Source organism: Dipodomys merriami, unplaced genomic scaffold (genome assembly GCF_024711535.1).
Source record: "Dipodomys merriami isolate MVZ:Mamm:240054 unplaced genomic scaffold, mDipMer1.0.p SCAF_5, whole genome shotgun sequence".
NCBI classification, from domain to species: domain Eukaryota; kingdom Metazoa; phylum Chordata; class Mammalia; order Rodentia; family Heteromyidae; genus Dipodomys; species Dipodomys merriami.
Genome location: NW_027206068.1, coordinates 64,518,422 through 64,539,782, shown reverse-complemented (window position 1 = coordinate 64,539,782; position 21,361 = coordinate 64,518,422). Strand labels below are relative to the sequence as shown.

General features: G+C 40.0%; 1 pseudogene; it reads right to left on the bottom strand.

Annotated features, from left to right (window-relative positions):
• Positions 1–1,300: 1,300 nt before the first annotated feature.
• LOC138809810 (aldo-keto reductase family 1 member B10-like) lies at positions 1,301–20,440 on the bottom strand (annotated as a pseudogene).
• Positions 20,441–21,361: the final 921 nt, after the last annotated feature.

Here is a 21,361-nt window from a genome sequence, read left to right as displayed (position 1 = left end):
TTCTTGCTGCTTCTCTGGCTTTCTGGAAGCTGTGCTCCAGGAAAGAGGAGATCCTAACACTATGGCCTAAAATCAAGCTCTACTCAACTCACACCAAGAAATTTCTGATGAGTGGAAGGTACTTATTTCTACTGTGGAGTAGAACAAACGGAACTGAAGAGAGATTGTTGCTGCTCCCTCAGTTCCTGTCTCACCTTCACTATCTCTAGTGAGAACAGAAATCATCATTTTATCATCAAGACTGACATTTTCAACATCATCCAAACTCACAATTACTGTTCAGTTCCTGTGTAACGATAGGGTACAGTCTTGGAAATTTACAGTCAGTTGTAGAGTCCTCCATGGAATTACTTCAGGTTATTGTGAGTAAACCCAGTTGTGGTAATAATTAAGACATCTATTGTCAGTTTTCTGAGCTATAAACTTGGAATAAAAACACTTTCCTTGCCTGTCTGTCTCATCCCCACCAGAGTTCTGTAGATATTATTGGGACACAAGGAACACAGCAATTGGTGAGACAGAAATCACTCGTAACTTCTTAGAAGAAGGTAAGGAAGGAAATCCCTTCACTCTTGGAGTTTAATATGTACAATATGTTCAACAGATGCTTTGCAGAAAAAGCAAGTTGAGAGAGGCAAGAGGGACTATCAGATGACGTAGTTTGATTATACATAGAGTGGTAAGGTAAGGAGTCATTTACAAGACAATAAGTGAACAAAGAAATGAAGCCCAAGGCAGAGAAATGTCCTGATATTTGGAGCATCCCACGGAGAGATAGTAGCCAAGGGAACAGCCTATCTTGTGTAATTTTTTTTCATATGAATGGAATTAATTAACTAATTAATATTTTGGTTGGTTGTGGGGCTTATAAAGTGGTAACCCCTCGGTACAACACCTGAATAATAACAAAATTATATTTACAAAAAGAAAGAGTGAGTCTTATTCTTGGCCCAGTCCTGCCATCCTTCTTTGCTTCCTTGGGAGAAAGAGTAAGAAAGGAACACCTTCTGTGACTGACTTCCTTTGAAATTGGATTTGGCCAATTACCACCAAGGTAGCCTGAGTAACTCCCTTAACCTGCCCCTACTTCACCTCCTCTTCTGTGAAATGTGAAGGGTAAGCGCTGGATTTCATGGAGTCACCCATTCAGAGTACCTCAGTGTGTCAGTGCATAAGAAATTCCCCATACACATTAACTGGTTTCATAATTTTTACTATTTTCATCTTTGTATGCAGAATCCTAGCAGATTTCCTGGTATTCGGCAAACATTTAAGCAAATCAAATATGTGGAAAAAATTTTTGTTGCTTGTGTCTCTGAGTCATACATCCCTGTGGTCCTCAGCCCCTGTTTGTCCAGGGACCTGTATCCAGCAAAACTCAGATTCTGGCCAACAAGAGAGCCAGGCACAGTATGATTTCAGATCACCTTTGGTGAAATAACAGGGGCAGAAAATTCCACTTCAGCAGAGAGTGAACACCCATCAGGTGATCTCAAGGCCATTCAGCTTCAGTATTCAGCATGGAAGGGATACTCACTCAAATGAGAAAACCTGTGGTGATATCAAGCATAAAAAGGAGAATTGTTAGGCTTTGAATATAAAGTATCCCTCAAAAGGTGTCCATGTTCTGAAAGCTTGGTCCCCAACTCCAGGATCTATTCTGAAAGATAATGAAAGCGCCGACCTAGTCAGTAGATTCATCCACTGATTGATTCATAGTTTGATAATATTATTGGAAGATTGTAGAAACAATGTGAGACCAGGCTGGAGCAAGTAGTTCACTTTGGGCAAGCATGTGAAATGTCTTTCCTGGCTCATTCTGTCCTCCCAATTCTGCTTACTATGTGACAAATGTTGACCAGCTTTCTCTATGACATACTGTCAGTGCTATGAATATCTGTCTCATCTAAGACCTAAAAACAATGGAGCCAACCAACCATGGAAGGAAATCTGTGAGACCAACAGCCAAAATGAACTCTTCCTCCATTAACTTGTTCTTTTGGGTAATTTGTCCCATCCACCCAAAATGACAGAAAATAGTCCACAAAAGCACAGTGGACAGTCTCAGAGGTATGCTTAGGTGTTATATTCTGTCATCTTTGTGCTCTCTCAGCTTCCTCCCCTCCCCAAACTTGTGAGAACACTTTAATGGCACTCACAACAAGCCCTTCCTCAAGTTGATGGGAGGCAGTATTTGAGAAGTGAGGGCAGATAAGTAAGTAGTGCCTGGTTACCAGAAGGAAGCTATAATCATGGCCTCCAAAGTGAAGTTCCCTAAAATATCATTCCAATTGATTCTCACCATGTCTTGAAGTGGGAAACTGTACTGTCATTGACAGCTTTGTGGTTACTATAGGTGTTAATGAGGTCATGATACAGGCAAAGAGCTGATGATCCCTGGCACATCCTAAGCTAACACTGAAGAGGGAAGAAACATTAGGAAATTAAAGGTCAAATAGCAAATGCATATGTAGTTGAGCTGGGATTAGAAGTGAGGCAGACTTACTCCTGAGCCCAACAGGCCACCACTTTCACAAATAGATCAGACTCTGACTTCCCTCTGCCCAACAGGCATCACAAATAAATTTCAAAACAAACTCACTTCTTTCTCTAAATGTCAACAATTCCATTGTTTTTCTCAGACAAAATAATAATAATAAATTAATGAAAAATAATAAAAAATAAACAATGCTAATATTTCTAATTTGCTAGCAAATCCATTTGGCTCTACTCTCAGTATACCCATAATCTGATTAGTCCTCACCCCTCCATTATCAGGCCCAATGATTGTCATCTCTTCCTGACCTTATTATAACCATCACCCTATGGTTTGTCAAACCAAAAGTCAGTGCAGGTCTTTTATTTTTTTATTGTAAAGATACTATACAGAGGGTTACAGTTACATGAGTAAGGTAATGAGTATACTTCCTGTTGAGCATTGTTATCCCCTTCATTGTTTTCCCCCTACCATCCCTTCCCTCCCTACCTTCCCCAAGGTTCTTTTTTTTTATTGTGATTAAGTGATTACATAATTTCCCGAATTTCACAGTATTGTGGAATAATGATGCTCATTGAAAGTCACAAGTTCATTCTAACTTCAGTGCAGGTCTTTTAAAACATGCCAGTGACATCCCTTTACTCAACATCCTCTAAAGGCTTCTTAGCTTATTCTAAAAAGGAAAAAAAAAAGCAAAGTCCCTACTATGATCTACATAGCCTTCATGCTCTGAGTCCCTGATGTCCATCTCCAGACGTATTTCCCTTTCCCTTTACTTTTGTTCTCCTCCAGCTCCACTGGCCTTCTTACTCGGGTCCTCTGAATACCCCTTTCCAGGAACTTTTCACCTGCTTCCATCAGGACAAGAATGCTCTGCCTCCAATAGCCACCTGGCTCATCTCTCCCTTTCAGTTTCAACTGCAGTATCACTTTGCCTGTGAAACTGCTTCTAGAACTTCCCATGGGAAGTAACAATTACATCATAACCCACCATTTACTATCACTGTTACTCTACCTTTTTATGTAGGGCTTTTCTTTCAATCTGGCATATGCTTCTGGAGTTACTTCTGTTCTCCCTCTCTAGAATGTAAGTCTATGGTAGTAAGAACTTTGTATAGCATGATATCAAAAAGCACTTAGACTAAGTCTGACAATAGCACATACACAATAATTTAGTGAAAAGATCAATGAATGAATAAATGATTCTGCCTCTTACATATTAATAATACAACCTTCTCTTAAAATTCTACATTAACGCCAAGTAGTTCAGACAATAATGAACAATTTAAGGATGCATCTTTCCTCAAAGTAACTCTCTGAGTCAAATTTCAATGTTGAAAAGGTTCACAAAATAGGACTTGAATACAAAATTCATCCCAGCTGCCTTCCAATCCTTCCAGCTACCCCTCTCCTACTTTAGAGAAACTTGATGATTCTCCTGGCTAACATTTGAGCCACTTACTACAACAAAGAACAGGCCCTCCAGTTTCTGTTGAGGCTGAGGATGGTGGCTATCTCCTCATTACTCAATGTGAAGTCAAAGACCTGGAAAGGAGAGAGTTCCAAAGAATCCTTGGCAAAATAAACGTATGTGGGATCTGAGATCTCCGGCTATTTTGGCAGGGAGTGAGCCGACATCCACAGCCCTCACAAGCTACAAGAATGTCTCTTATTGTGTCTACAGAAGATATACAAACTCTAAATATAGGCCTACACAAAGACAGCAGGATTTATCGGAACTGCAAAAGGAGGACTGCTGGGTAGAGATAAAATCCCAACAGTGTGTACAGTGTCTGTTCACCCTTAGAAACACAGTTTTCTCCAGAAGAACATTTCTTCAATACTAGTCCCTAGCTCCTAGGTTGCAATAAGGTGGACATATAGGGCAGGCTAGGCTACCCTTGTGTGTAGTTGAAAACCTATCTGTTCAAGGACAACCAATGGGCTTATTAGTATAAGGCACATCTCTGCTCAGCCTGACAGGGCTCCCTGGTCACTGACCTCAGCTTATCCTTGGACTATGTGCCTTTCACCTCAGCTCTACTAAAACAGCTCCTTAGCTAAAGAGTTCAAAAGATATAATGAAAAATAGCATTCTACCAACAATGCAGTGATAGAATAAGAAATCCAGCCAGAGGGTCTCCCCACCCCTGCACAACTGAGGAATCCAAATGAACAGCTATGACCTTACCTTCAAGTTCTCAATGATGCGTGCTGGTGTCACAGATTTGGGGATCACCGCCACATTCCTCTGGATATGGAAGCAAATCAGAACCTGTGCAGGAGGAAGAAACAGCATGTGCCTATTCACCAACACAGAACCACTGTCCTTGTAAAAAGAACAATACAGGGCTGGGGAAGTGGCTCAGTGGTAGAGTGCTTGCCTCACATGCATGAAGCCCTAGGTTCAATTCCTCAGTACCACATAAACAGAAAAAGCCAGAAGTGGTGCTGTGGCTCAAGTGGTAGAGCACTAGCCTTGAGCTGAAGAGCTGACGGAAGGCGCCCAGGCCCAGAGTTCAAGCCCCACAACTTTGTTGCTTTGTATGTCCCTCCCCCACAGTATAACCCCTGCTTTCACTATATTTGATGTCAGTATAACTTGAGGAGGAGATGGGGAAAAACCAGTTGTTTAAGGATACAGGTGGACCTGTTGCAACAATGAGAAGTACAAGTTGTCATGTCCAAAACGAGCTTTACAACGTCGGTGCGGGGGGGGGGGGGGAATGGGGGGGAAGGAGAAGGATTGGGATTGGAGGGGAGGGGGGAGGCTGGGAAGGGACGTGAAGGGTAAACAAAAGGAGGAGGCTGCAATGCTTGGTAAGAAATGTACGCATTATCCTGCCCATGTAATTGTAACCCTTCTGTACAGTATGTTCACAAATAAAATAAAATAAAATAATAAAAAAATCACACAATACATTCCCTTTATCATTTTAATTCCAACAGCTGATATGGACTGAGAACTTAACAATTCATCACTTATTAGTTCTCTTATTTAATTCTAAAAGCAACCCTGTGATTTTTTAGAGATGAGGAAGATAGCTTGGGCTCATGAGACAGTGATATTATAGTGGCATTTGAACTAAAAGCCAGATTCTCACAAACTTGGCTGGAGGATGTGACAAGAAGCAAAAGGACTTCAAACAATGCATTTCAGTGGACTTCACTTCTCATTTTTTCCCCTCCAAAGGGTTAGTGAATATAATACAGGGAGTAAACAGGAAAGGAAAGAGGGTATTGCTGAATAAAAACAAAAATACAAATAGGGTACCTGGGCTACACTTCTTTTGTGCTTCACAGCAATCTCCTTAATCCTGGGATCTTCCAGCAGTAAAGGTTCCCCTGGCTTGGCCCTAGAAGCAGAAAGATGGCTGGTGTGAATAATTTTCATAGCTACAACACGCAGATGACATCACTGCACTGATAGCATAAAGGCCTGAACATCTGCAAGAGAGGGAGGTAGTCACAAAAGCTTTGTATCCTTCTTAGCGACCATTAATGGGCTCTTTGCCTCTTCATCTGGCAAAGATGGTCCCTCACTGGTGGCTGAACTAGAACATTCTCAGAAGGTCATGTAATATTAATAGCATTTCTTTCCACTAGAATCACATCTATGTAGACCAAACATGTTACCTTAAGCATACTTATTTCCATAGTCATACCCAACATGGATGAGTTATAAAATAATATTTAAGACTATCAAAATAAATAACCACCAATTATAAGACTCGCCAAGGTCTCTCTGGAGATCCCAGGGGGCAATAGGCTGTGACAGTGATGTCCTTGGAGTGGCAGTACTGAATCAGTTTGTCCTGGGGCAGGTATGGGTGACATTCGAACTATAAGAGTGAACAGTCTGCATCACTAGACAAGTTGTTCTGCTTTTAATTGTCTTATAGAATTACTTATCCAAAAATGATTGCTAAACAAAGGCTTAACCTGTTTATTGACTGATAAACCAGACCTGGAATTCTCTATCTCCTCTCCTCAGCCTTTGACTGAACTTCAGTATACAGCATTGTAGAGGTCAACCTTGAACTTGACTGGATTGGAGAGATACCTAATAGATTAGTAAAACACACTTCTGTGCTTGTGTGTGCATTTCTACCATCACAAGCATGTGGGGCATCAACTGAATGCAGAAATCTTGGCCCAAATGAGGGTTCTAAAATTCAATATCCTGATGACTTGGAGAGGAGAAAAAGAAAAAGAAAAAGGATGACACCTGGTAGCAAAGACCTTGTCTTTCTTTCCTTTCTAGTTGCCATGAGGTGAACAGACTCCTTCAACATGCACTACATTGCTCTAAAATTCTACCTCACTTCTGGCCCATGTTGGAAAGAGCCAATCATGAACTGAACACATGAGCCAAAGTAAATCTTTCTTCCTCTGAAATATTTGTCAGGTATGCTGTCACAGTAATGAGAAGTAATGATGTATTTAATTTGCCTCCAAATGTTGATGATGAAACCTTGCTAACAAATTACCTGATTATTCACCGGTCTGTATTTCAGTCCAGGCTTGTTCAGGAGCCGCTCAATCTGAGAGTAGTTGAAGTTGGAAACACCAAGAGATTTCACCAACCCCTTCTGCACCAGCTCCTCCATGGCCTGTTGTAGAAAGGAATGCCTTTTGTCCAATTCTGGAGAGACTGTAGAGTGGGTTGTTCAGTACCTCCCTGAGGTAGGGGAAAGTGGACAAGATTTCAATCCAGGAAGTGGATGCATATCAAGTATTGGTTCCAGCCCCTTGGCAGTCCAAATCTAACAAGTGGTTTTATCTGCTTGTTGCTCTCACTTCACACATGACCTGTATAACCTTGTTAGCCAAGAAAAGCCTGGAAGCCTATGGAGAGACATTATTTGTCTGGGTTCTAGGTACTCTTCCAGGCCAACCTTAGTTTTGCTTGCAATAGGGTAAGGTCATATGGATAGATTGTCTCCTTAAAGGTGCACCTAGCCTAGGGTAAGGATGGAGCGAAACTGGATTCACATTCCATTCGTCCACCAAAACCATACCCCATGAAAGGGTATCTTTTTATAAATTAAATATCTAATAGATAGTTTCCAAACTTTCCCTAAAATACTATTGCTTTTATTGTCATGACAGCTATAAATGTAACATGTATTTATTTTTGTATGTCCTATTTCTGCCTAGGTACTCAAAACATAAAAATAATAAATTTCTTGCTTCAAAGATTACTATAGCCCAAAGGCTACAGTTAATATATTAGTGTTCCCCTTTATGGAGCAATCAGTGCTAAGACTATCTTAGATTATTTGTCAGTGGCACATCCCTCAGATCAGGGAGGAAATAGGAGAGGAATTCATGTGACTCTTAGGAGAGACTTCACAACTGGAACTTAACTCAGTATCACAAAATGACATGGAGGAGAGGGAGACCTGAGCAGGCTGGGGAGGAAGGCAGGAACAAAGGCTTCGAGGCAAGAACAAGCAGAACGTTTGTAAGGGACACTTTTAGATTGAGTGGTCCTCAACCTTGGTGTGACTTGGAATTGTCTGAAAGCTCTAAAATGGATGTCCAAAATCTTTGCTCTGAGTTTCTTCCCCCATAGACATGGGGATTCTTGAAACTTCTCTGGTAACTGGATGCTGTGCCTCACAGCTGTGTCCCAACTACTGAGACAGATGAACTCTGAGTATTACAGTTCAAAGCCATCCCAAGAAGGAAAGTCCATAAGACTCTTATCTCCAATTAACCCACAGAAAGCTCGAAATGGAGCTGTATCTCAAGGGTTAGAATGCTAGCCTTGAGTAAAAAAGCTTGGAGACAGCACCTAAGCCCTGAATTCAAACCCCAGTACTGAATTCAAACCCCCAAGGGGGGGGGAGAGAGGAGAGAGAAAGAGAGAGAGAGAGAGAGAGAGAGAGAGAGAGAGAGAGAGAGAGAGAGAGAGAGAGAGAGAGAGAGAGGAAGGAAGGGAGAGAGAGAGGGAGAGAGAAAGAGAGAGAGAAGGAAGGAAGGAAAGAAGGAAGGAAGGAAGGAAGGAAAGAAAAGAAAGAAAGAAAGACAGAAAGAAAGAAAGAAGGAAAGATAGAAAGAAAGAAAGAAGGAAAGAAAGAAAGAAAGAAAGAAAGAAAGAAAGAAAGAAAGAAAGAAAGAAAGAAAGAAGGAAAGAAGGAAAGAAAGAGAAAGGAAGGAAGGAAGGGAGAGAGAAAAGGGGAAGAGGGAGGGAGGGAGGGAGGGAGAGTGAAAGAAGGAAAGAGGAAGAAAGGAAAGAGAAAGAAAGAAAAAATAGAGAGAAGAAAAAGAAAGAAAGAAAGAAAGAGAGAAAGGAGGAAGGAAGAAAGAAGGAAAAGAAAGAGAAAAAGAAGGAAGGAAGGAAAGAAGGAAGGAAGGGAGGGAAGGAGGGAGGGAGGAAGGAAGGAAGGAAGGAAGACAGGCAGACTCTGGTAATTTTATGCACCATTTTGAAAACTACCATAGTTGGTAAGAAAGGATGTCAAACTAACAAAAGGATATAAAGAAGATCCTCAGGGCTCCCATCAAGACAGTGATATAGCATGAATTCACTTCTGTGTCTTGGGTCAAGTTTAGATTGGATGTATACTACTTCTTCACTGCTTTACATTTTCCTCCTCCCCTGTTCTCACAGGTGATACAGGAGGCTTCAGCACAGAAATAATCTGTGCTGACACATTTGATCCTATCTACATCAAAGCAGAGCCTCTACCCCAAATCTTGATTTTTTTCATATCTTTAAAATTATTTATTTAGCAGACATTCTTGTCTTCTGTTAGGTGGCACAGGACTATGAAAATCAGGTTCCTCAAGTACCCCAACAGCAGAGGATTGTGAGATGATTGCAATACTTAATACAAATATCAAGAACCAAGGCAAAATAATCCTATGGAGCCAACATTAGATGTGTTAGTTTGCACATCTCACAATAAATTATTACTACAATGTTTAAGTGGTCATGTTGTATCATCATATCAACTTAATGCACTCAATTGAATGAAAATAAATGCTAAAATCTTAGGCTATATTGCAAATCTAGACACACTTTCCAGGGCTTTGTTTTTATTTTTGTTTGTTGGTATAGCAGGGCTTTGTTTTTATTTTTGTTTGTCGGTATAGCTTTGCTTTATAATTAGCAGAAAAAGTAATGCTTTTCCCAGATGGTTTAGGCTTCATGAACCTCTTTTGTGGCTCTATTGAGCAAAATTTTTTTTGGGGGGTCCGGTCGTGGGGCCTGAACTCTGGGCCTGGGCGCTGTCCCTCAGCTCTTCAGCTCAAGGCTAGCACTCTACCACTTGAGCCACAGTGCCACTTCCAGCTTTTTCTTTTTGCTTATGTGGTGCTGAGGAATCGAACCCAGGGCCTCATGCTTGCAAGGCAAGCGCTCTACCACTGAGCCACCTTCCCAGCCCTATTGAGCAATATTTTGACTGTGTGCTTGAACTATGTATCTCGCATAGTAAAGAGGAAAGACTATGTCAATCTAAAACAAAACCCAGAATTTTCCCACTCGTAGTGGGTTTGTTGTTTTCTAGAATTGTTCTATGAACAAATTCTATAAAATAAAACATAATTCTTAGAGACTGTTACTATTTAAGATTTGTTCTCATTGGGTGGGGGGAGGGGGGAGGCTGGGAAGGGAGGTGAAGTGTAAACAAAGGAGGAGGCTGCAATGCTTGGTAAGAAATGTATGCATTATCCTGCCCATGTAATTGTAGCCCCTCTGTACAGTATGTTCTCAAATAAAATTAAATTAAATTAAAAAAAAAAAGATTTGTTCTCTTGGGGCTGGGAAGATGACTTAGTGGTAGAGCACTTGCCTTGCATGCCTGAGGCCCTGGGTTCGATTCCTCAGCACCACATAAGCAAAAAGAAAAAAGCCAGAAGTGGCGCTGTGGCTCAAGTGGTAGAGCGCTAGCCTTGAGCTGAAGAGTGAGGGACAGCGCCCAGGCCCAGAGTTCAGACCCCACGACCGGACCCAAAAAAAAAAAAAAAAAAAAAAAGATTTGTTCTCTTCTTACACTTGCTAGGCTATAAAATGGTTTAAGTAAACTTATCCAAGAAAGTCTTCCATTCATTAATTCAGTTTTGCAAAAGTAGGTCATTGTTTCTTTGTGTTCTTTGATACTTAGATGTGTGGTCTCTGTGAAAGTGCTCAAGGCCATGTTGTTGTAATTATAAGTCAGATAAACTTGGGTACTGAGTCCAACCCAGCTGTGCCACATACTTGCTCCATGACCTGACAAGTCAGCAATATTCTGGGTCTCAATTTTATTTTCAAATAACTTACCTCAGGTTACTCAGCTAAGACCTGCAATTTCAGGTCAAATCCCTGTTCCAAACACCTTTCCCATGGTTTCAGAACAGTATATATATTCCCCAAATTGGAGTACAACATAGTTTCAGTCTCCTTTGAAAATATAGTCTCAAATGGACCCCCAAATCCCAAGATTATGAGAAAGGAGTTAGAAAACTGAAGAAAAACAGATTAAATAGGACACGACACACATGGGTTCTTCTTACCACAGTGGAGTCTCGAGGACAACTGAAGGAAAACTCTTTTTGCAGCACACTTAGAAAAAGCTAGAACTAACCTCCCAGGCATCCAAGAGTGTTGCTGTGCCCATGATGAATTGGCCATTAGCATCACTGGGGAAGAGCTCCTTTCCAGGCTGTAATGGAGAACAGAAATTTTATTGGAATCTCTATTGGACACCTTATTCTGTTAGTTTCAGCACCATGACTTTTATTAATACACTTTTTCCTTATCTTTATGTAGTTGTACAAAGGGGTTTCAATCCAGTGTCAGTTTATGAGTACAATGCATCTTGATCAATGTCACCCCTTTCGATATTCTCCCCATCTCTCTACATCCCCACCTATCTCCTTAATTTCCCGAGTTCCATTTTCACATGTACACATTGAATATTATGCCTACATCTTTCACCTTTCCTCTCTTCATTCATGTAACTCCTTCCCCTTGGTCTCACCCTGCCTCCCCCACTGGCACCTCAGTTCCAGCTTCCTGGTGGCCACTTGGTTAGACTGTGAGTTTTTCAAAGGAGTTACATGATTGGAATTCTCCTCTGCATATAACACACTTGAATATGTTCACATATTTGTGTATGTATGCATATGACCTGGTATATATTTAAACATATATTTATAAATTAGATCTAACTTCCACATTTGAGAGAAAACATGTGCCCTTTGTCTATCTGAGCTTGACTTACTACACTTAACATAATTTTTCCAGGTCCACCTTTTTCTCTGAAAATTTCCTGATGGAAAGTAAAATTCAGATAGGTAGGTAGGGAAGTAGATGGATTGATAGATAGATATACATTCATTTATATCTACATTTACATTTTTGATGCATTCATCTACTGAACGGCATCAAATCTGTTTCCATAACTTGGCTGTAGTAAAAAGTTGAGCAATTAACATGGTTGTGCAAGTGGTTTTACTGTATTCTAACATGTAATCTTCTGAATTACAAAAAAATCTTATGAGTGACCAGAAGTGGTATGGCTGGATCAAAGTCGTAGTACATTGTTTAGTTTTTCGAGGAATTTCCAAACTACTTTCCGCAGTAGTTGTATCAATTTACATCTCACCAACCGTGTAACAGGGTTCCTTTTTCTCCCACATCCATGCCAACATCTATTGTTTTTTGTATTCTTGATAATGACCATTCATACTGGAGTGAAATTAAAACTCAGTGTTGTTTTGACTTGCATTTCCTTTATGGTCAGAAATGTTGAATATTTCTTTATGTGTTTAGTCAATTTTACTTCTTCTGAGAAGTCTCTACTAACTCCATTGCCCATTGGTTAATTGGGTTATTGATTCTTTGAGTGTTTAGTTTCTTGAGCAAATCTTTGTATGTTTCAGATATTAGACTGCTGTTGGATGCAAATACATAAACTTGCATAAAACTTTTCAGGCTTTGAGATTACATTTTATTAAAATCTGCCCATAAACCTACTGTAGTATTCAAGTTCCAATATTTCAGAAACTATTGGATTGAATTTACTATCCATGTTACTGTATCTTGGCTATCCCAGTATTATAATGCACATTCACCTCACATACCCAGGCCCCACATAAACTTGGAGCAAACTTCAATTTCATGAATTTGTAGACAAGGTGACTTAAATCTTAGATACAGTTTTCTGGGAGAGGTACTAGCCAGCTTCTGTTATGACAGCTTCTAGGTGGTTAGAGTTAGAGATAAAAATGCCATCACCAACCATCTGTGTCCTTCCAACTACTCAGGAACAGAATTCTGGACAACTAGGGTTACTTCTACAATGAAGACCAGCTATCTTACAGAACCGCCATACTTTTTCTCCAAGACATCACTTTCTAGATGTGCTTCAGTCCACAGCATGAAAGAACCCTACAATATGATCTGCAGCAGTATACCAAGAGTTTTCCTGAAAGGAGACTCTTTGGATGCAACCAAGAAGAAGGCAATATGGCAGTTGTAGCTTGCCTGTGTTTCTCTCATAGTTGTTATAGTTCCTTTTGGTTCTAACTAAAAGAAAACCTAAGCATATGGTCCCCAACAACCACATGTGTTCTTTTCCTCCCAACTTCCAGGCCAGTGCCTTGCTTCTCTGCACAAGAACTCCCACTTCTGACATCCTTATCCCTCTACCTTGACATAGTTACTATACTCTGGCACCTGTCAGCACAGAAGCCAGAGATTAGAGCAGATTAGAGATCAGATCCTTGAGTGTCTTCCAGAAGGCTTTCTTCACCAGGTTTCTTTCAAAGAAGGTGGACCACAACTACAAATGAACAGTGAAACATAAAAATGGAGCAGCAAAAGGGCCACATCAAACTCACTCTCCCAACCTCGTGATTTGCAACCCAATCTAACCTGAGATCAGCCATTGATAGCATGTTGGTTAAGATAAGCCAACTTGGGCAAGTCATCATGGATCAGAATGTCAATAAGAGGAATTTTCGATTTTCTTTGCATTCTTTTTGTTTTATAGGTCAGTTTGTTTCTTTATCATATTTGGCCACTGACTGAATATATGCATACCTGTTATCATCTTCCTTTGCCGCCTGCTTCCTAAGAGTATGAATTGTGTCTAGCTTTTAAAGTCTATGTGATTGAAAGCAAGTGGTCCCCTTTCTGTATTTCATATCTCCAAGACCACCAGGCCCAAGTGATAAGTTACAAAATATTTATCTAGACATATCCATGACACACAGTGCTTCACTTTTTCCCACCAGATGTGCTATCAAACTACATGGAGCTAATGTTTTGTAGCAAGTTGTGTATATTGTAGATCCAGTAACTCAAAACACTGTCACCCTGAACACTCCCTACCTTCTTTTTTTAAAAATGTTTTATTCCTCAGATCTTACCTAACTGAATAAAAAAGAAATTCAAATGTAATGAAAATTAAGTTCCCACCATTTTTCATTTTCCCACCATTTTCCTACCATTGTCCATGGCTGAGAAGCTGCGCCATCGACACCACCATAAATAAAAGCAGATTCAGCATCCATTCCTTGCACCCTTAGCTACTGAATGCTAATGGCCAGATGGGTTCTACTGATAGAGAAATGGAAATCAAGAGGACCAGAACATTCATACATACCCACCATGAAAGGAGCCATTGCCATCACAAAGAATCCAGGATGAGAGGAAAAAAGGAGTGTCTTCAACATACTAGTTTTAGTGTGAATATTTGCAACAGGGTATATAATAAAGGCAATGAGGAAGAGGATTGGGGATATATGAATATATATATACATATATGCATATATATGTATGTATATATATATATATATATATATATACATACATATATTTCCTTGGTTCTTACCACATCCAGAAACTTCATCTTTCCTTGAAGTTAAGTCCATCCACCAAATGGACTCATATACCTTGCTAACAATGAAGAGGTCCTCCCGCTTCACCACCTTTTCGTGAATCTTTTCTTGAATGGCTGTTCCAACCTCATCCTCATTCTCATACAAGTAGGCACAATCAATGTGGTGATAACCTGCATCAATAGCCACCTTCACAGCTTCTTCCACCTTTCCTGGGCTAGCCTGGAGTGCAATAGGAAACATAGTCCACATGCTTTTATCCTAAGACCACCTTGAAATTCTAAAAACCAAGGCCTGGCATCCCACTTGCCAAGGGAACTTCTGGGAGGAAAACACACTTTAGACGTCTTCAAAAAAAAAAAAGAATGAATGGATTTTGTGTTTAGGATGCCTTGATCTAAGCCAAAAGTCAATCCAACTCCATGCAGATTAATCCTGGGGTCTCCAGGTACCTGAGATGACAGGTGATTCTCCATACAACTTGCTCAGAGTTAGCCTGAAATTGGACTCTTAAGTGATCCAGAAAATTTTCCAGTCTTCAATGGTGTTAAAGATCTTGAAAGGGCTAGGAAGATAGCTCAGTGATAGAGTGCTTGCCTTGAATGCTGAGGCCCTGGGTTTGATTGCTCAGCACCACATAAGTAGAAAAAGCCAGAAGTGGCACTATGTCTCACATGGTAGAGCACTAGCCTTGAGCTGAAGAGCTGAGGGACAGCGCCCAGGCTCAGAGTTCAGGCCCCATGACCAAAAAAAAAAAAATCTCAAAAATGGTGATTACATGATAAATTCAAACTCCAGCACATAAGTAAATTTGCAACACTGAACAGATTCCTTAATCTCTCTAAACAATTTCTGTAAGATATAGTAGCAATAGCCCCTTCCTTGTTGTGGAGCACATGGGCAGCAAAGATGGCGCTGAGAGGAGTTGAGTGGGCAGAGCCCGATTTGCTTTATGTTCAGTGTGTAACCAACCCGTGGAAGCTTAGGTGCATGATAGGGTGTGACCTTGACAGTGATTGGTTCCTCTTCCTCCCCTGCCATGCCACCCGCTCTTTTTTACTTTAAAAAGGGCTTGCTGTGTGGTAATAAATGAGTTTCCAGCTTGACTTGACTCCCCGCTGGGTCTGTTTGTCTGAGGGAGGCTGGGGAACAGGCAAGCAGCCGCACTTACCTTTCCTTGGACCCCGTCCGTCTTTCGTAGGATGGACAAAGACCCGACACCTTGTGAGGACTTTGTATTGATTATTTGCAATAATGATTGTAGTTGCATTGGGAATTGACCTTCAGACTTCATGCTTGCTAGGCTGGCACATACTATTTGAGACCCTCATTCTTTTTTCTTTTTTTCTTTTGGTATTTTTCAAAAAGCATCTCATAGTTTTGCCAAAGTCCAGCCCTGTACCTCAACCCTCCTATCTATGGCTCATGTATTACTGGGATCACGGGCAGCATGTCAATCACATGTGGCTGACTTATTGAGATGGGATTTTACTAGTATTTTGTCCAAGATGTCCAAAACCCACAATCCTCCCAATATTCACCTCCTGAATAGCTAGGATTTCTATGTATAATCCACTATGCCTAACTGAATGTAACATTTTTAACACATCATCTAAAATCCAGTAAGACATAGTAGATACAATCCCTTATAACAATTATAGTGATCATTTTATTTGATCCAGAAAAGTAGAAATATAAATATTTATAAGGATGGATTTTTTCCATAACCAAATTTAAAAAAAAGAGTACAAGAAATACTCCAGTTTTAGGAACTAAAACTGAATATTAGTTGCTTCCTGAGATCCCCAATTTGGGGAGCACCAGTTTGCCCAGGAATAGAATCAAAACAACAGGAGATATGCAACTCTGTGGAGTAGGTGATGATGAGAGTGCACTGAAGTTTAGGTTTTCAAGCCTGTGAAGCCACAGACATGAGAAAACGTAGAGACATTGGAGACTGAAACAGAATATGACAGAGCATCCCAGGACCTAGAGAATGGTACAGAAAGGCAAAGGGATAGAGGTGAAAGAAATGAAACTATCACAGCATCAGCTTCAGTACCATGTGCAAGTCTAGTCTAAATAAACAGGGAACTGACATCTATATAAAATACTGACACTAGAAAAATTGTGTCTCCTTTCAACATGTAATCATGGTACAGTGTTGGGAAACCATATTGGGAATATGTTCGAGCTTTGAAGGCCAAACATCTCTCCTTTGTTTTTTTTACTTCAGATATTCAATAGACAAAGAAATACATAGTTCCAACCAGTGTTAGCTACAAGGGCCACTATTGCTATGAGGAAGGATTTTGTATCAAAAGTATGAGTTTCATGTGATGGGAAACTGAGAGAACAAAAGTTACTTGACATTTGGATCCATTGATTTGGGAAGCTAGCCTTAGGCGTTTCAGATGATTAGGTGCAGGAATGAAGTTTCATATCACCAGAGTGGCAAGCGAGGTATATGCATCAGGTGCTCCACTCTGTGCAATGGTTGCATCCAATAGCTGTTCTGCACCACCACCACCACCCCCTCTCTCTGCACAGACTACACAAGATACTTAGAGATATTGATCTGCCTTGGAACTACAACCGGTGTCAATACAACAATAGTGTGTGCAGGGGAAATGAAAGCCAAGTGATCCTCTGGTCATGGTTTTGTGTTCTCCCCAGCCATCCTTATGTCAGTCTGTAATTGGTTATGACTGTATTCCTATATTAGTTGTGTTTATATGTTGTAGTGATTACTGCAGTTTGTATTCTCCTTTCTGAGTGCTCCTGCAGGATGAAGCCCAGGTAAGATAATCCTTGAGTCTAGTTGTGAGAAACTGCACCTCAGCTCAATCTCAAACTAGTCCTACCAAAACTTATTGAACACTCCCAACTTGAGCAATATGGGTAATTAACATTTCCAGCAGATTATGTGGCTCCATAGTGCAAATTTCAACATAGAAAAAAAAGTGACAAGAACGCACTTTCACTTTTCTGAAAGTTAAGAATTCCACAATAACTGACTGTAATGAAATCAAAATAAATAAACTTCCAGACAAGTAACCCAAGACAAAATTATAAAATAATTTAAAATTCAAAGCATATCATAATTAACAACAGAATAAAATATGAAAACAATGAAGAGTATGAAAGGTATGAAAGAGCAATTCCATGAAGATATTTTGAAAAAAGTAAATAGTAATTCTTAGAATTGATGGCTCAATAAATCAAATAAAATACTCAGGTGAAAACCTCAACAATAGACTGCATCAAGCAAAAGACAGGTGGAGATTGGAGTGAAATTGTTAATTTGAACAACCAAATAGAATTAAAGAAAAATAAGAAACTGTGAACAAAACATGAAATACATAATCAAAATAACAAACTCAAACTCATGATGGGCTTTTTTGCATAGACAGAAGCAGACTCAAGGTATAGAAAACTTTTTTGATGAAGTGGTAGCAAAAAGATATGGATATCAGGTACAGAAGGCATTTAGAGGTCCAAATGAGTAGATAAGAAATGAGTAGATAAGAAACTACCTCTGACATACTATGGTAAAAATACCAAAAGTTTGGGACAAAACTATTCAATACTTCAAGTCTACAGTGCCAAGTCACCTATAAAGGTAAGCCCAAAAGAACAACATCAAAGTGACACATCCATGAAATGGTGGTTTTAAAGCCATTTATCAAGAAAAATCCCTGGCAACACTGATATATACCCAGAGAAATAAGGACCTTCTAGGATAACAAAACTTGAAGAAATTCTTGACCATAAATTGTCTAGGACCAAAATCACAATTAAATTTTACCTGACCTGTAAAAGAAAGAACTAATAGACAACTAGCTCCAACTCATCAATGCATTCTATGAAGCCAGTGTTCTTGTGTTACCCAAAGAGGACAAGAACACAACCAATAAAGAAAGCTCACTGGGTACTGGTAGCTCATGCCTGCAATCTTAATTATTCAAGAGGCTAAGATCTGAGGATCACGTTGAAAGCTGGCTCAGGCAGGAAAATCTGTAAAATATTTATCTCCAGGTAACCACCAAAAAGCTAGAAGAAAAGCTGTGGTTTCAAGTGGTAGAGTATTATCCTTGAGCATAAATGTTCAGAGACATTGCCCTGGCCCTGAATTCAAGCCCCAGGTAACACACATGTGCGCACACACACACACACACACACACACACACACACACACACACACACACACACACACACACACACACAGAGAGAGAAAGCTGTAGAACAATTTCCTTAATGAACAGAGATGCTAAGATCTTCAACAAAACTGAACTTAATGACAAATCATAAAGATAATAAATTGAAAAAAAGATAATAAATTGAAATGAAATTGGATTTTTTCCATGAATGTAAGGATGGTTCAATACATAAATGAATTAACATATTTCAGCACATAAGTAGAATTAAGTACCAAAATATTATTATTGTCTCAATGGATGTAGAAAAAAAATCTTGTCATTATTTGACATACCTTCATGATAAAAAAAAAAAAACTAGGAATAGAAGGAACTTATCTCACCATAATGATGGCTGTGTCTGATAATTCTATAGTTGGTATTACACTGAATGGGGAGAAATTGAAAGGACTTCCTTTAAAATCAAGAATAATATAAAAGTATACATGTACTACTCTTACTTGGCATAGTATTAGAAATATTAACCAGACTAGAAATTAAGATGAAGAGTAAAAAGGATATTATTAGAAAATGGAAAGGTCTAATTATCATTATTTTTAGATGATGTGATTCCCTACATAGAACATACTAATGACTCCATCAGAAGACTATAATATCTAAGAAAAATTTTCATCAAGATAGGATACAAAATCAATATGTAAAAATCAGGAGTTTAATTATACATCAATGATGACTAAGGAAAAATATGGGGGTGGGGGAGGAGAATCCCATTTTTAAAAATCTCAGGAATGAAAAAAATGAAGTATGTGAAAGACATATACAATAATAATCCCTTTTAAAATCTAAAGAATGAAATAAAATGAAGATGTAAAACCCCTATACAATGGAAACTGTAATAAAGTAAATAAGAAATTGAAGAGGTAGCTCTCCACTGGCGGCTCACTCTTGTAATGCTAGCTACTGAGGAAGCCGAGATCTGAGGATCTAGGTTTGAAGCCAGCTATGGCAGAAAAGTCTGAGAGGTTCTTATCTCCAATTAACAACCAAACAGCCAGATCTAGGAATGTGGAAAAGGGCTGGCCCTGAGGGGGGAAAAAAACTAACTAAAGGACAGTGTCTAGGCTCTGAGTTCAGGTCCCAGTACCAACACAGGGGAAAAATGATGAAGACATAAAATGGATAGATCTTCTGTATTCATCTAAGCTTCAAATTCTGATTTGGAGAAAACTGTGGTGTTTCAAGAGGCTAAGAGTGAATCAATCTGGCATGTATATACTCTCCTTGCTTAACCAAAGGTGTATGCTGACAATAAACCAGTGCTAAAACAAACAGGGACCATACCCTCTGACCTGGGAGGAGATGGGAAAGACAATGCACTGAAGGAAAAACACCTAAGGAAGATCCCACACAACTGACTGTGAGGAACAGTAGGGGAAAGGGACCCAAAGACAGCTAGCTCCTGGACGCCAGTGAGGTTGAAGCTGCCACTATGGAAACTGGTGAAGAAAGCAGAGTGAGAAGACCAGCAGGAAGACCCAAGCCTACCCCAAGAAGGCTCAGGCTGCTTCACAGCTCACTGCAATGCACCGGAAGAGGTGTTGCCACATGAGATGAACAGGGCAGGAGAAAGCTAAGTAACTGCTTTGGTAACATTTTATTTACAAGTCCAATGGTTGCTTGAAACTTAGTGCTATATTCCTGCTAGGAAAGGCCAGAATGGGAGCTTTGGGGTCAGAAGTGGCCCTGAAAGAGCAAATCAACAATGGTCCCGCCTGTAGGGCTGAATCTCAGTTCTCCAAACCTCTGTCTGATTGAAAGCTAAAAGAAGAAAATACCCAAATGGCCCTGAGGAAAGCAGATGACTCTAGATTTGTATATTGACCTGCCAGGTGCCCAGGCCTAGAATGGGCATCTTGACATTCCTGAGCTTCAGAAAGCTAGCCATGGTTGGTGCAGAAATGATTCTGAACAAGCAGGTAGATGTCTGTGTCCTGGTGAAGGAGTTATGCCAAGGAAGTGTGTCCTGATAACGAAAGCTACAGTGGAAGTATCTAGAACCTAGACCAGGCACTATAATAAGTGACTGCATTTTAACATTGACTAATAGAATAAATATTAACCATAGCCACCAAGTCAAAGTTCATCTGGTACAAAGTGACTGAGTGACATCAGACAAAGTGACTGAATCAAAAATCACACTCAAGTTTAGCAAATTAGAGCAAGGGAAGGAGCGACATTGCCTAAAAGAATTGTACTCATGGGCTGGGAAGGTGGCTCAGTGGTAGAGCGCTTGCCTTGCATGCCTGAGGCCCTGGGTTCGATTCCTCAGCACCACATAAGCAAAAAGAAAAAAAGCCGGAAGTGGCGCTGTGGGCTCAAGTGGTAGAGCGCTAGCCTTGAGCTGAAGAGCTGAGGGACAGCGCCCAGGCCCAGAGTTCAGGCGCCATGACCGGACCCCCCCCCCAAAAAAAAAAGAAAGAATTGTACTGATTAACTGACTCGTCAACTGTCGCCCCTCTGTAGATTACCTTTATAATAACAACAAAAGGTAAAAATTCTTTAAAAAGATTAGCAAGTTATTTGGGGATCTACACTGTGGTGAGGGTACTCATGCCATTAGATTTCATCCCAGAGACTAGTTAGTCTGAGACTAGAGGCCTGCAAATCAAGGCCAGCATGTACAGTGCAGTGAGATTCCAGTTCAAAATGAAATGAAATAGATAGATAGATAGATAGATAGATAGATAGATAGATAGATAGATAGATAGATAGATAGATAGATAGATAGATAGATAGATGAATATAGGTAGGTAGGTATATATGTATGTATGTAGGTAGGTAGATAGGTAGGTAGGTAGGTAGACAG